The sequence below is a fragment of the Phyllostomus discolor genome, chromosome 14 (assembly GCF_004126475.2).
Source record: "Phyllostomus discolor isolate MPI-MPIP mPhyDis1 chromosome 14, mPhyDis1.pri.v3, whole genome shotgun sequence".
NCBI classification, from domain to species: domain Eukaryota; kingdom Metazoa; phylum Chordata; class Mammalia; order Chiroptera; family Phyllostomidae; genus Phyllostomus; species Phyllostomus discolor.
The window spans coordinates 5,458,304-5,470,028 of record NC_040916.2 but is presented as its reverse complement, the minus strand read 5'-3'; the positions used below and the strand labels follow the sequence as shown (position 1 = coordinate 5,470,028).

At 46.0% G+C, this 11,725-nt stretch overlaps 1 pseudogene; it reads left to right on the top strand.

Annotated features, from left to right (window-relative positions):
* Nucleotides 1-351: 351 nt before the first annotated feature.
* Nucleotides 352-1,158, top strand: LOC114512102 (annotated as a pseudogene).
* The last annotated feature ends 10,567 nt before the right edge of the window (nucleotides 1,159-11,725 follow it).

Below are 11,725 nucleotides of genomic sequence, written 5' to 3'. Positions count from 1 at the left end.
CAGGACAGACAAGATAGAGATCATCAGTTGAAATATAACTTTAAGAATCTCAAAAGCAAAATAAATGTTGGCGAGGATGTAGAGAAAAGGGAATTTTCATGCACTGTTGGTGGGATTACAAATTGGTGGAGCCTATGGAAAACAGTATGGAGATTCCTCAAAAAATTAAAAATAGAACCAGCCATACAACCCAGCAATTTCACTTCTGGTTATTTATTTGAAGAAGACAAAAACACTAATTCAAAAAATTATATGAAACCCTGTGTTCACTGCAGATTATTTAAAATAGCTGAGATTTGGAAGCAACATCAGTGTCCACTGATAGATGAGTGGGCAAAGAGCACGTGGTAAACTTCTCACACCCGCAGGAACCCTCGTGCTTTCAGAGATGTGGTACTTCTAGCCTGGACAGGACAAGTTTCCTGTGATGGCTGTCAAGAAAGCTGTGCTACGAAGTGGCCAAAGTCTCTAGGAGGCAGGATGCCAGCGCCTCTGGGAAAACCTTACCGGTGTGATGACTCACAGGGGCTGTGCCCTCCTGTATTATTTTATACAAAAACTTTTTTCAGGGCTTCCTATTAGCGGTTGGTATTGGAGCAGATGCACAGCCACCCTGAGGCCCTGGGAGCTCTGGGTGCTCCCCTCAACATTCACTGTCTCCAACTCACTGACAAGTACAACTTCATGGGCATTGCTGATGCCCAGCTGAAGACACCCGACTCTGGATCCAGGTCAGCAGGCCGTCTCCAGGTCAGCTCATCCAGGATGCCCCGGTTAACAGGTGGCATCTTCAGGAGGTCTTCTTAGACTTCAAGGATGGTCAGCAGATTCCTATGTTCAAGCTCAGAGGGGAGATTGGTGATGAAGTAAAAAAGGACTCAAACTGATCAAAAAGACCCAGCTTTCTGCAAGCACGGCCCTCCCTCATCAACATGTACCCTCCATGTCTTTGAGCCAGTTTTTCAGCCACCACAGGGATGATTGTATGTGCTGGCATATGATAGTTTTGGTTAAATTCTGATTTGACCACAATGAACGCTACTGAGATTTTGATATTTATCAGACAGAAACATTTACTACAATTACGATTATTTGACAGTTCTCTGTACAAAAGCACAAAATAAAAGGCATCGATATTAATGATGTTTGTTGATAAAAAAGAGTACATGATGTGTGTGTGTATGTGTGTGTGTGTGTGTGTGTATAATGGAATATTATTCAGCAATAAGAAAGAATAAAATCTTGCCATTTGCAACAGCATAATGGACCTGGAGAGGATTATGCTAAGGCACATTAGCCAAGCAGAGAAAGACAACTACCATATGATTTCACTTATTTGTAGAATCTAAAAACAAAAATAAAAACAAATGAGTAAACAAAACAGAAACAGACCTGTAGATACAGAGGACAAACTGATGGTTGCCAGAGAGGAGGGGGGTGAAGGTGGAGGGTGGGTAGAAAAGAAAAAGAAGAATTAAAAAAACCCCTCAAAAGCAAATTGAATATTTTGGAAGCTTAATCTGGGCACATGTCCTGCGGAAGGAGAGAGGTGTGGCACTCTTATGGAAAACTGGGCGTATTGAGGCTCCTTGAGAAGGTCAGAATTTCCTAGAATCTCCTACTTCTCTTGCTGTCAGGCTTGTCTTCGTGGGCTGGTGTACCAGCAGCTGCAGCCCGGGGCTGGCTCAGATTACGGATGTGCTGCACCTGTGATGGAAGAGCTCTTGCTTTGGCGCTCATGGGTCTGTGTTATTGATGCTGTGTTACTCTCGTTTTGGTCATGGCAAACTGTAATGCTTAGAATTCCGGAAGACCATTCCTCTGAGGTCAGGTTCTTGGGAGTGTACCTAGGAAAGTGGAAAATATAAACTGAGCAGGGGAGGGTTTCAAAATTCATTGATCTCTGAGTGTGCTACACTGCCCCACAAATGAGCAAGGACGAGGACAGATTCACAGAGTGCGATCCAGGCACCCAGGGAGCAAAGAGTGTGAGTATCCAGGGGAAGGCTACCAAGGGGACCCACAGGACTCCAGGTACTGGGAAGGCCGCTTGTGCGAGTCCAGGCTCAAGCCTAGTGAGAATGAAATCTCTCCTGTTCAGCCATCTGACTCTGCTAATCTCCCTGCCCCCGCCCCCCGCCCCCACCGCCCCCCTCAGGCCCTCCCTAATCCCACTGCTGCAGAGTTAGCCCTCTGATTTAAGGCAGTTACAACGCCAGGCATACTCTTTGAAAATATAACAGAAGTAATGCCTAGTGGAAATGATTGTCAAGTCTTTTTTTTTTCTTAACAGGGAAACTCTTTTGTTCCTAATAATAAAACCTGCTCTAGCTGAAGCAGTGGGACGGGGTGGGGAGGTAGGCAGCTAGGCCTCACCCTTGCTGGCCTCTAAGACTTTTGTGCAGAAGCCCAAGGCTGTTGGGAACACTGTTTAAAAAGCTTTGCTGCCAACAAACCAACCGTACAAATTCATTACTGGGACAATTGGGGAAATTTGAATATAGACTGGGTTTTAGAAGATGTGAAGGGGTTATTGCTCATTTCCTAGGTACGATAACAGTATGTGGTTATGTGGGACAATGCAGATGATCACAGTTGTATGAGAGAAAATGTCCTTATTTTTTAAAGCTTCATATTGTATGACATCTGAGGTTTGCATAAAAAAGAAGTAAATATAGAAAACGGAAAATACTGTTAAATCTACTGTTAAATCTAGGTGGTAGGGTTTATTATAATATTCTTCCGGGAAAATGCAAAAGCAACTGTAATGCTGTGGTAGTCAAGGGAACATAGCAGGACCAGGTTCATCCAGCACAGTTCTCCTTTGAGACACTGGGTGCCTGTCGAGAGTGGGGCACAGAGGGCCTGGGGGTTCTGCTGCATCCTCTCCATTCACTCACCACCCGCGGGTGTTGACAGGACACAACACTAGACCATAAAACTCTCCTTACTTAAAGGATGCACAACATTTTTTTAACACTGGGGCAGGGCTGGTCCATGCACACCCACCCTGGCTGCTGGGCCCCTCCTGCCCGTCCTCTCTGAAGAGGCCAGGTCTCCTCTTCCCACACAACAAGGCCCCATCCCTTCTGCCTTGCTCTGCTTGGAGGAAAACTGAGCTCTTCACGTGTTCCTTCTCTCTGCCCCTTTGTCCTCTCCCCCTCCTGGGCATCCAGGGATCCCAGGAGAGCACCTCTGGTTACCAGGAAGCTGATGGATGCCAGCTGGGCAACACTGCCCTTTCACTTCAGGGACCCACCTCAGACCACCCTCTGGCCAAGTGCCGGCACTCTTGTAGCTTCTCCTTGCTCTGCTACAGCCAGCCTGGGAAGCTGAGTTGTAGAATCTGAGACAAAGGGACTTCCGACATCAAGAAGTACAGCCTCTTGCTCTGACTGGCATGGCTCAGTGGGTTGGACATCATCCTGAACACTGAAAGGTCACTGGTTCGGTTCCAGGGGTCAGGGCACATGCCTGGGTTATGGGCCAAGTCCCCTGGTTGGGGACGTGCAAGAGGCAACCAACTAATGTTTCTCTCACCCATGGTTATTTCTCTCCCTCTCTTTCTCCCTCTTTTATTCTCTCTCTAAAAATAAATAACAATTCTTTTTTTTAAAAGATTTTATTAGCGCGGGCTGGGAACCAAAGTGTCCCAGGTTCGATTCCCAGCCAGGGTACATTTCTGGGTTGCAGGCCATAACCCCCAGCAACCGCACATTGATGTTTCTCTCTCTCTCTATCTCTCTATCTCTCTCTCTCTCCCTCCCTTCCCTCCCTAAAAATAAATAAATAAAATCTTAAAAAAAAAAAAAAAAAAAAAAGATTTTATTTATTTATTTTTAGAGAGGGAAGGGAGGGAGAAAGAGAGAGAGAGAAACATCAATGTGTAGTTGCTGAAGGCTGTGGCCTGCAACCCAGGCATGTGCCCTGACTGGGAATCGAACCTGCGATGCTTTGGTTTGCAGCCCGCGCTCAATCCACTGGGCTACGCCAGCCAGGGTGACAGTTCTTAAAAAAAAAAAGTACAGCCTCCCAAGCAGAGCTTGAGGAGAATCCTCTCAAGCATCTCCCATGGGGGGGTCACCTGGCTTCTGCTGACATGTTTCTATTCAAAATTCTTTCCCCACTTACAGAATGCTCCTCTGTGTCAGGCACAGCACAAGGCCCTGGTCAGGGTCAGAGACCAGCAACAGCTCTTGTGGACAAGGGGAGCTTGGGAGCAAACCAAATCAGGAGACCTCCTGTGGCCCATGAGACCTGGGAGGTCTCTCTGTCCCTCGGTGAGAATGCCACTCATTGAAATTCTGGTCCTCGGCTTTGCAAGGTCAGGAGTTCAGTTTTATAATTCAGGTCCTGGGGGATGCAGACCTGTACTAACCACTCCTTGCAAGAAACATGCATGCCAGAGGCCATTTTACACGTGAGCAATGAATGAATGAGTATGGCTGTCCAGTGACCAGAATATTCACAGCTGTTTTCCATGACACACGTTTCCTGGAATAGAATTTATAACCAGCTTGTTGCTTGGTGAGCATGCATCAGCCCAAAGGAAGGGAGTGACTGCAAAAGAGATTGTTCTAAGGCTGCAGAAGAGGCAGAGGAAGAATCCCTGGGACCTTTCTGCACCTAGAATACTCTTGAGTGGACTTTTCTCATTGACATGCCTCTTTCTAGACACCTATTCTTTTGTTAGCCACAGAACACCATCTCAAAAGACAATTTTCTTCATGTTAGCTATATTCCAAGAGTGCTTTCCTGCAGTTGTCTTGGTAGGTGACTTCATGGTCACCTTGGAATCACCTGGACTGAAGGCTTGCTGAAGTACCAGTTCTCATATTTCTGTACCAGTGTGTGAGGCAGGAATGGTTGGGACGCGATTCGGCCCCCTTCCCTTCATCCGGTTGTGTGTGTGTGATGTCAGTGGGAGTTATAACAGGGTTTGCAACTTGAACTGACAGGGGCTGGGTATGTAACATAAAGGAGGGAAACAGGCTGAGTAAAAGAACAATTTCAATAGCAACTTGAGTATGAATAGGCTTTTAAACCTCTTTTCTGTAAGAAAAAATAGCACAGGTGTGAGGACAAACGGCAACTGATGCCCAGTGGCGTGAGTCCCCGGGGCTCCGGCGCCGTGAAGAGGGCCGGTCCTTCCCCGGCATGACCGCCGCTCGGCCCCAACAGACTGCGGCCATGTGGGAGCGAGGTCCCGAAGTGATCGGGTCTGGCTTTTTTAGAGAAGTTGGTAATTTGGACTTTTAGGTGAGAGCACCTGGTTTTTTAATGTTGGCAGCTACTTCAAAAATGTTTTTTCAATGCTCTACTAAAGAAACAAAACATGTCAGGGCCAGATTCAGTCAGTCAGTTATGCTTTTAAAGGGCCCCGTGATTAAATGCTTCAGAATGCTGGTTTAAAAAAGTAAAATGAACAGAAAAAATAGACAGGATTCTTGTTGTTGTTTTAAAACTATAGGACAAATTAGGGCCTTTTAGATTTTGATCTGTATTTAAATTTCCAATTCAGGCTCACTGGCTTCACACAGCTCCCCTGAGAGCAGGGTCTACAGAGGACTGAGTTCACCCATTCTTGGTTCATCATTTGGCTTTATTTTAGCCAGTGGCATTTTCTCACCCTTCTCCTGAAGTCAAGGGGTGCATCCTTCTGAGGTGTCAGAGCCCCATGGACCTGATGCTGATTGCAGTGGGACACAAGGACAAAGACAGCCTGTCCCGACTCTGGACAAATGTCCACAGTTGTTACCCAGCTGACTCACCTAGATTCTAGAACAGTTTGGGCTGAGTTCAGCCTGATCCAGGAGCTGCAGTTCCTTGGCCTGTCAGTTTCACCTCCTGAAAGAGCCCCCCTCCTTCTCACTTTCTAATCCGTGTCCATCACCCCGTGGGGAACCGCCACCAACCCCTCCCAAAGTGCCCTCTGCCTTATTTCCACCTCCAACCCGCTCCCCCAGCACCCACCTGGTTCCGATCACCTCACAGGAAGACTAAGCCTGCTCTTACAGCCCAGCAAAGTGGAGGAAGCAAAAAGATAAGAAAAGGTCCATCTAGTGAATTTATCCACAGCATTGCAAGTGGAAAATTTAGAAAAAACTTTAAAAAACTTCAGCATTCCTATGAGCCTTGAGGGTTGTTTTATTCTGAATAATATGAGAGGGCAGACCATCATCTTTCCAGGGCTTAAGACCACGACTAGCATAACTGGACTGTTTTTTTCGGACCCCTTTATACACTTCATTTGTTTGTCACCTGTAGCCTCCCAATTCCCAAACGGCACTGGTGACTGCCTGCAATGAAAAAACACGTCTATGATGGGAGTTGACACGCGGCATCTGTTCCTTCCCGTGCAGCACCTCCAGCCCTTATCTCCCTCTGGGCTTACTGCGACACCTCTGAGTGGATCCCCTGCCTCCAGCTTCCCTCTCAAGTCCACCCCGTGCCCTGCTGCCAGAATAATCTTTCTAAAACACACAGTGATTAGATCACCTTCCGGCTTTTTTATCATCCCTGCCTAGACCGTAGGCTGCCTAAACACAGACTATGCTCCTTTGTACTTCCTATGCTGTGGTGATTCTCAAAAGCTGGTGGGGAAATTTTATTTAAAATATAAGTCCCTGGTTCTCCCCTTCTAGGGTGGGAGTGGTAGGGGGTGGAGGTCACGAATCTGCCTTTTATTTCCGTGCAGGTGCTCCCAGAAGACCGTGGTACTGGAGCGCTATCGTCTCCACCCTGAGAAGCATTATCTGTTAAGTTTGGTAGGGACCTAGTAAATGGATACACATTGGGTTTAATTGTTCTTAAATTAATTCCACTATATTTCATCTCCCTAAAAAGATTCTATTTCCCATTTCCTACCCTCTAGCATTTGGTAGAATGTTGATTGATTAGTTTCATCCTGGAGTGATTTTTAAAAAATATTCAGAGGAGAAAAGAGAAGGAAGGAGCTTCTGAATGGCTTTCAGTGCACACCTGGGGGGTTACTCTAGAGGCAAACGGTGCAGTCAGTGACATCTGGGTGTACAACCCAAGTGCTTGGGCTGCTGAAGAAAACTCAGAAGCTTCATGGACAATTCTCTCTTGGATGACAGATATAGATAATGGGATCATGAGCTAAGATTGTCTTCAGGAGGAAAAACTAATTTAACGGAAATGACGAGTCCTATTCTAAACATGTGAAGTCCCAGGTAACCATGGTGTGACAGGGCAGGCTTACAGAATTTGGTTCAATTTAGGAAGCAGGAAACCATGCAGCTCTATGGGCAGGGAAGAGCTGTGACAGGAACAGCATTTTCAGGGTAAATAATCAGGCAGCAGAAAAAGTGGAATCATTTGTGGGGAGTTTCAAGGCAAGGAGGCCAGCTGGGGGGCTAAATGTACCTGTTTTAGTTGCAGCCAAGTCACCTGCTCCTCAGGATCTGGAGACCACTGAACTCCCACCCCACGCACTGCGACATCCATCAGCTTCTGCTTGGGCCTCATCACCTGGGGCTCTGATGCTGGGCTCTGCTATCTGCTCATCCAGCATCTTGAGGTTTTGCTGTCATCTCTGGCTCAACATTGACTGAAATGTACGCTGCAACCTTTTCTCAGTCCCCTCTCCATCATCTCAGTGACGTGTAGGGGAGTGTAGGGGCCGCGGGGTGAACAGATGTGCCTCATAGGGCCATCGGAGCAGAGAACTGAAACGAGACTTTCCTGTTGTTAAAAGTCCCACACGGATTTCTGCAGCTTCTGTACTCACCCTCCCTCCCCCTTGTCCTTAGTCTCACTCTTCACTTTCCAAATCCTGTTTATTTTTTTAATGCTCGTGTTCAACCACCTCTTCGTTCCTGCCTTCCAAATCATACCATCAGGCTCTCGCCTCATCTCCCCGCAGTTTGTCAGGTCCTTTCCTAAGACAACGCAATTCTTCATGAGAGGGCCTCTGGTGCCAGTTTTACTGATAACAATTTTTCTTGGAGACCAGCCCACCTGGCCTTCCCTTTGTTCCCAGGGCAGTGCCTGGAGCACTTTTGGGGAACTCTCAGGCTCCACTCTGAAACCAACAGGCTGGATAATTTTTGAGATCCCTTCCAGGTTTAAAGCTGTCCTTAAAGCTGTTCATGACTCTCTGATTCCTGCATTTCAATTCTGTGTGACTGGAAAAAGAGAGGCAGAAATGCCACTTTGAGAAGGGCTGGCTTAGAGCAGTGGTTCTTTAAATTTTTCTCTAAGAATCCTTTTATGCTCCTTATGAGGACCCCAAAGAGATTTGGCTTTGTCCCTTATCTCGATTTTTATGTCCTGTGTAATCTTGGCCTAGTAGTCAGTGCCTCTGAACTTCAATATCCTTAGAATTAGACCAGAAATACCCACCTGGAGAATGACATGAGATCATGTAAGATCAAGCAACTTGTCAACTCCAAAGGGTATGTAAACATTAGTTGTTATGAGTATTATTGTTTTTATTAAGTGTGCAGTGGGGCTGCTGTTGCCTTTTTATGTCACCTCTTCCAAGTACTAGAGTGCATCACATTCTTGCAGAAAGACTGAGTTCTGGAGTCTTCTCTTAAAGAAACTTAGAATCCTGGTTTTTCACTTACTGGTTCTACGGGGCCCTGCACAAGTCACTTAACCTCCCTGAATCATCTCAATTTCCTCGCTGATCATTAACTGAAAAAAAGGGCAACAATACAGTAGTTACTTTCCAGGCTTGCAGCAAGCATTTGAGATCATGTCTGTACAGTGTTGGCACCAGGTAGATACAGAAAAAGAAACACATAAAACCAAGTCTGTATCTCTCTAACACACAGGCTCACGCAAATCCGGCCAGTGTATCTTCCTTCTTTTCATTCAAACGTCACTGTAGAAACTCACTGATGATTCCATTTCAGTCTGGTCCTTAAAAAATGTTATTTTGGCTATAGAGTGCCATTTCTTGAATCTACCCAATTCTGAAGGTAGAAGTATGTTAACAACCAGACATGAACTTAGATCTGACCCTGGGAAAGGGGCATAGGCATGGGCCAATGTGGGAGGCATCTCAGAGAGTGGCATTAGCTCTCAGGATGAGGTCTCACCCTTCACATTCCTGTAACACTCTGCAGTCAGTGCTGCTGTGTGACATGGAGACTCCCTCTGGGGACAGCTGCTGATTGGGACTCAGGCTCAGAATCTGTCCCCACAAAACTAATCTGGCCTATGACTTTGAATTTCCTGGCTCCCTTGGCTCTGAATTTCCAGAATTAGAACTCTTCCTTGGGTTAGGTGCTCTTTTTCTGAATGCTTATTTTAAATCTGAGTATCTCCTGAGGGGGCAGTATTTAGCATGAGCAGCTCAGTGTGGGTAGGGTTATACCCACGGCGTGGAGTTACACCATCACAGAACTGGAAAAGAGGAGTTGCAGGGACCTTCAACATCAAACAAACCAACCACCTTGGTTTACATAAGAGGAAACTGAGACCAGGGTGATGAAGTGACTTCAAGGACACACCATGTTACTAACAGTACCAGGAGGACAACTAGGTTTCCCAACTTTAGGTTCAGTGCTATTTCCAGTTTTTACATCGATCCTTCCAATGAACCCACTATGTACCAAGAACTATGGTGAGAGCTGGAGATATTATTGTCAGGAGTGAAGAGTAGACACCTTAGTCATTCATGCTGCTTCCCTGTACACATCAGCAATATTGATTAATGAGCTCTCCTTCCTGTCTGCCAACAGTGGGCACAGAAGAGGTAAGTGTTGATGAGAAGATACATGAAGAGAGTCTCTAACATGGGCTGTACCCATCCATACCCCCCACCCAACCTGGATAGTGAACTTGCCATGAGTGATCCCTGGGGTACTGCACACAGCATGAGGATATTGGGAACTTGGAAGAAGGATGGGCAAGAAGTGCAGACCTCCCTCTGAAATCAGGCTCAGAGGGCACTGGGAGCAAACCTCTTCCTTCCCTGGAGCTGAAGGAAGGGAGGTAGGGTATAGACATGAGACTGCTTAACAGTGAGCCTGGAGATTCTGCTTCTCTGGGGAGGGAGGAATACTGGAGGTGGAAGCTGCACTTAGCAGCTGTCTCGCACCCTCCCCACCAGTGGGTTCAGCAACAGGGCCCTTTCCAGTCCTGCCTCCAACCCAGGGCCCCTCTATCCTGGTCTGCTAGCTGCAAACACTCAAGCCCACTTGTTCAGCTGGCCCCCAGCTTTTCAGGAAACTAGGAAGCGATTCTATGAAATTATCCTGCAAGTTATTGCCATCATTTCATTAAACTCCAAGGAAACTTTATGGCATTCTGATAGTCACGATGAACTTAAGAGAAAAGTGAAAACTTTCTCATGAACTGATGATAATTAATGAAGGAAGTTCAAACAGCCCTGCAAAGGAAGTCAGGGGAGTGACATTTGAGGATAACAGGATCATCTCCAGTGCTAAGAAGCTGTGCCATTGCAGAGCTAAGTCCCTCTGGGGACTCAACCCCAGCACCGGTGATAATATTTAGTACTAACCCTGCCTCTCTTTCTTGGAGCTGAGGTCTGTCCTGGGGCTGGGTATGGGGAGCATCCATATGGACCACACTTCTTTAACTGTCTGCCATGTTTCTGGCTGCCAGGATGCCTAGCCACTCAGCCTTCTCACCTGCATCTCTCACAGCCACATGTTCAGTGGGTTATGGTCCAAGAGGTTCCCAAAGGCACTGCACACAGGGTAACTAGACCTGACCTGACCTGGTAGGGCATTACAGTCACTTCTCTGATCTACTCTCCAGAAAGCCTCTGGCAAAGGCAAATTATATACTATACAATATTCTCTCTGCTTTTGTGAATTTTTTAAAGTATATTTTATTGATTGTGCTATTACAGTTATCCCATTTTCCCCTCCCCTTTATTCCTCTCACCCTGCAACCCACCGCCCACTAGCATTCCCCCTCCCTTAGCACATGTCCATGGGTCATATATATAAATTCTTTGGCTTTTCTATTTCCTATATTATTCTTAACCCTCCCCTGTCTATTTTGTACCTACCATTTATGCTTCTTATTCCCTGCACCTTTTCCCCACTTCTCCTCCCTCCCTCTTTCCATTGATAACTCTCATGTGATCTCCATTTCTGTGATTCTCTTCCTGTTCTAGTTGTTTGCTTAATTTGTTTTTGCTTTTGGTTTATTTTCTAGGTTCAGTTGTTGATAGTTGTGAGTTTGTTGTCATTTTACTGTTCATATTTTTGATCATCTTCTTTTTCTTAGATAAGTCCCTTTAATATTTCATATAATGAGGGCTTGGTGATGATGAATTCCTTTAACTTGGCCTTATCTAGGAAGCACTTTATCTGCCCTCCCATTCTAAATTATAGCTTTGCTGGATAGAGTAATCTTGGGTGTAAGTCCTTGCCTTTCATGACTTCAAATACTTCTTTCCAGCCCCTTCTTGCCTGCAAGATTTCTTTTGAGAAAACAGCTAGTAGTCTTATGGGCACTCCTTTGTAGGTAACTGTTTCCTTTTCTCTTGCTGCTTTTAAGATTCTCTCCTTATCTTGAATCTTGGGTAATGTAATTATGTTGTGCTTTGGTGTGTGCTTCCTTAGGTCCAACTTCTTTGGACTCTCTGAGCTTCCTGGACTTCCTGGAAGTCTGTTTTCCTCTGCCAGATTGGGGAAGTTCTCCTTCATTATTTTTTCAAATAAGCTTTCAATTTCTTGCTCTTCCTCTTCTCCTTCTGGCACCCCTATGATTTGAA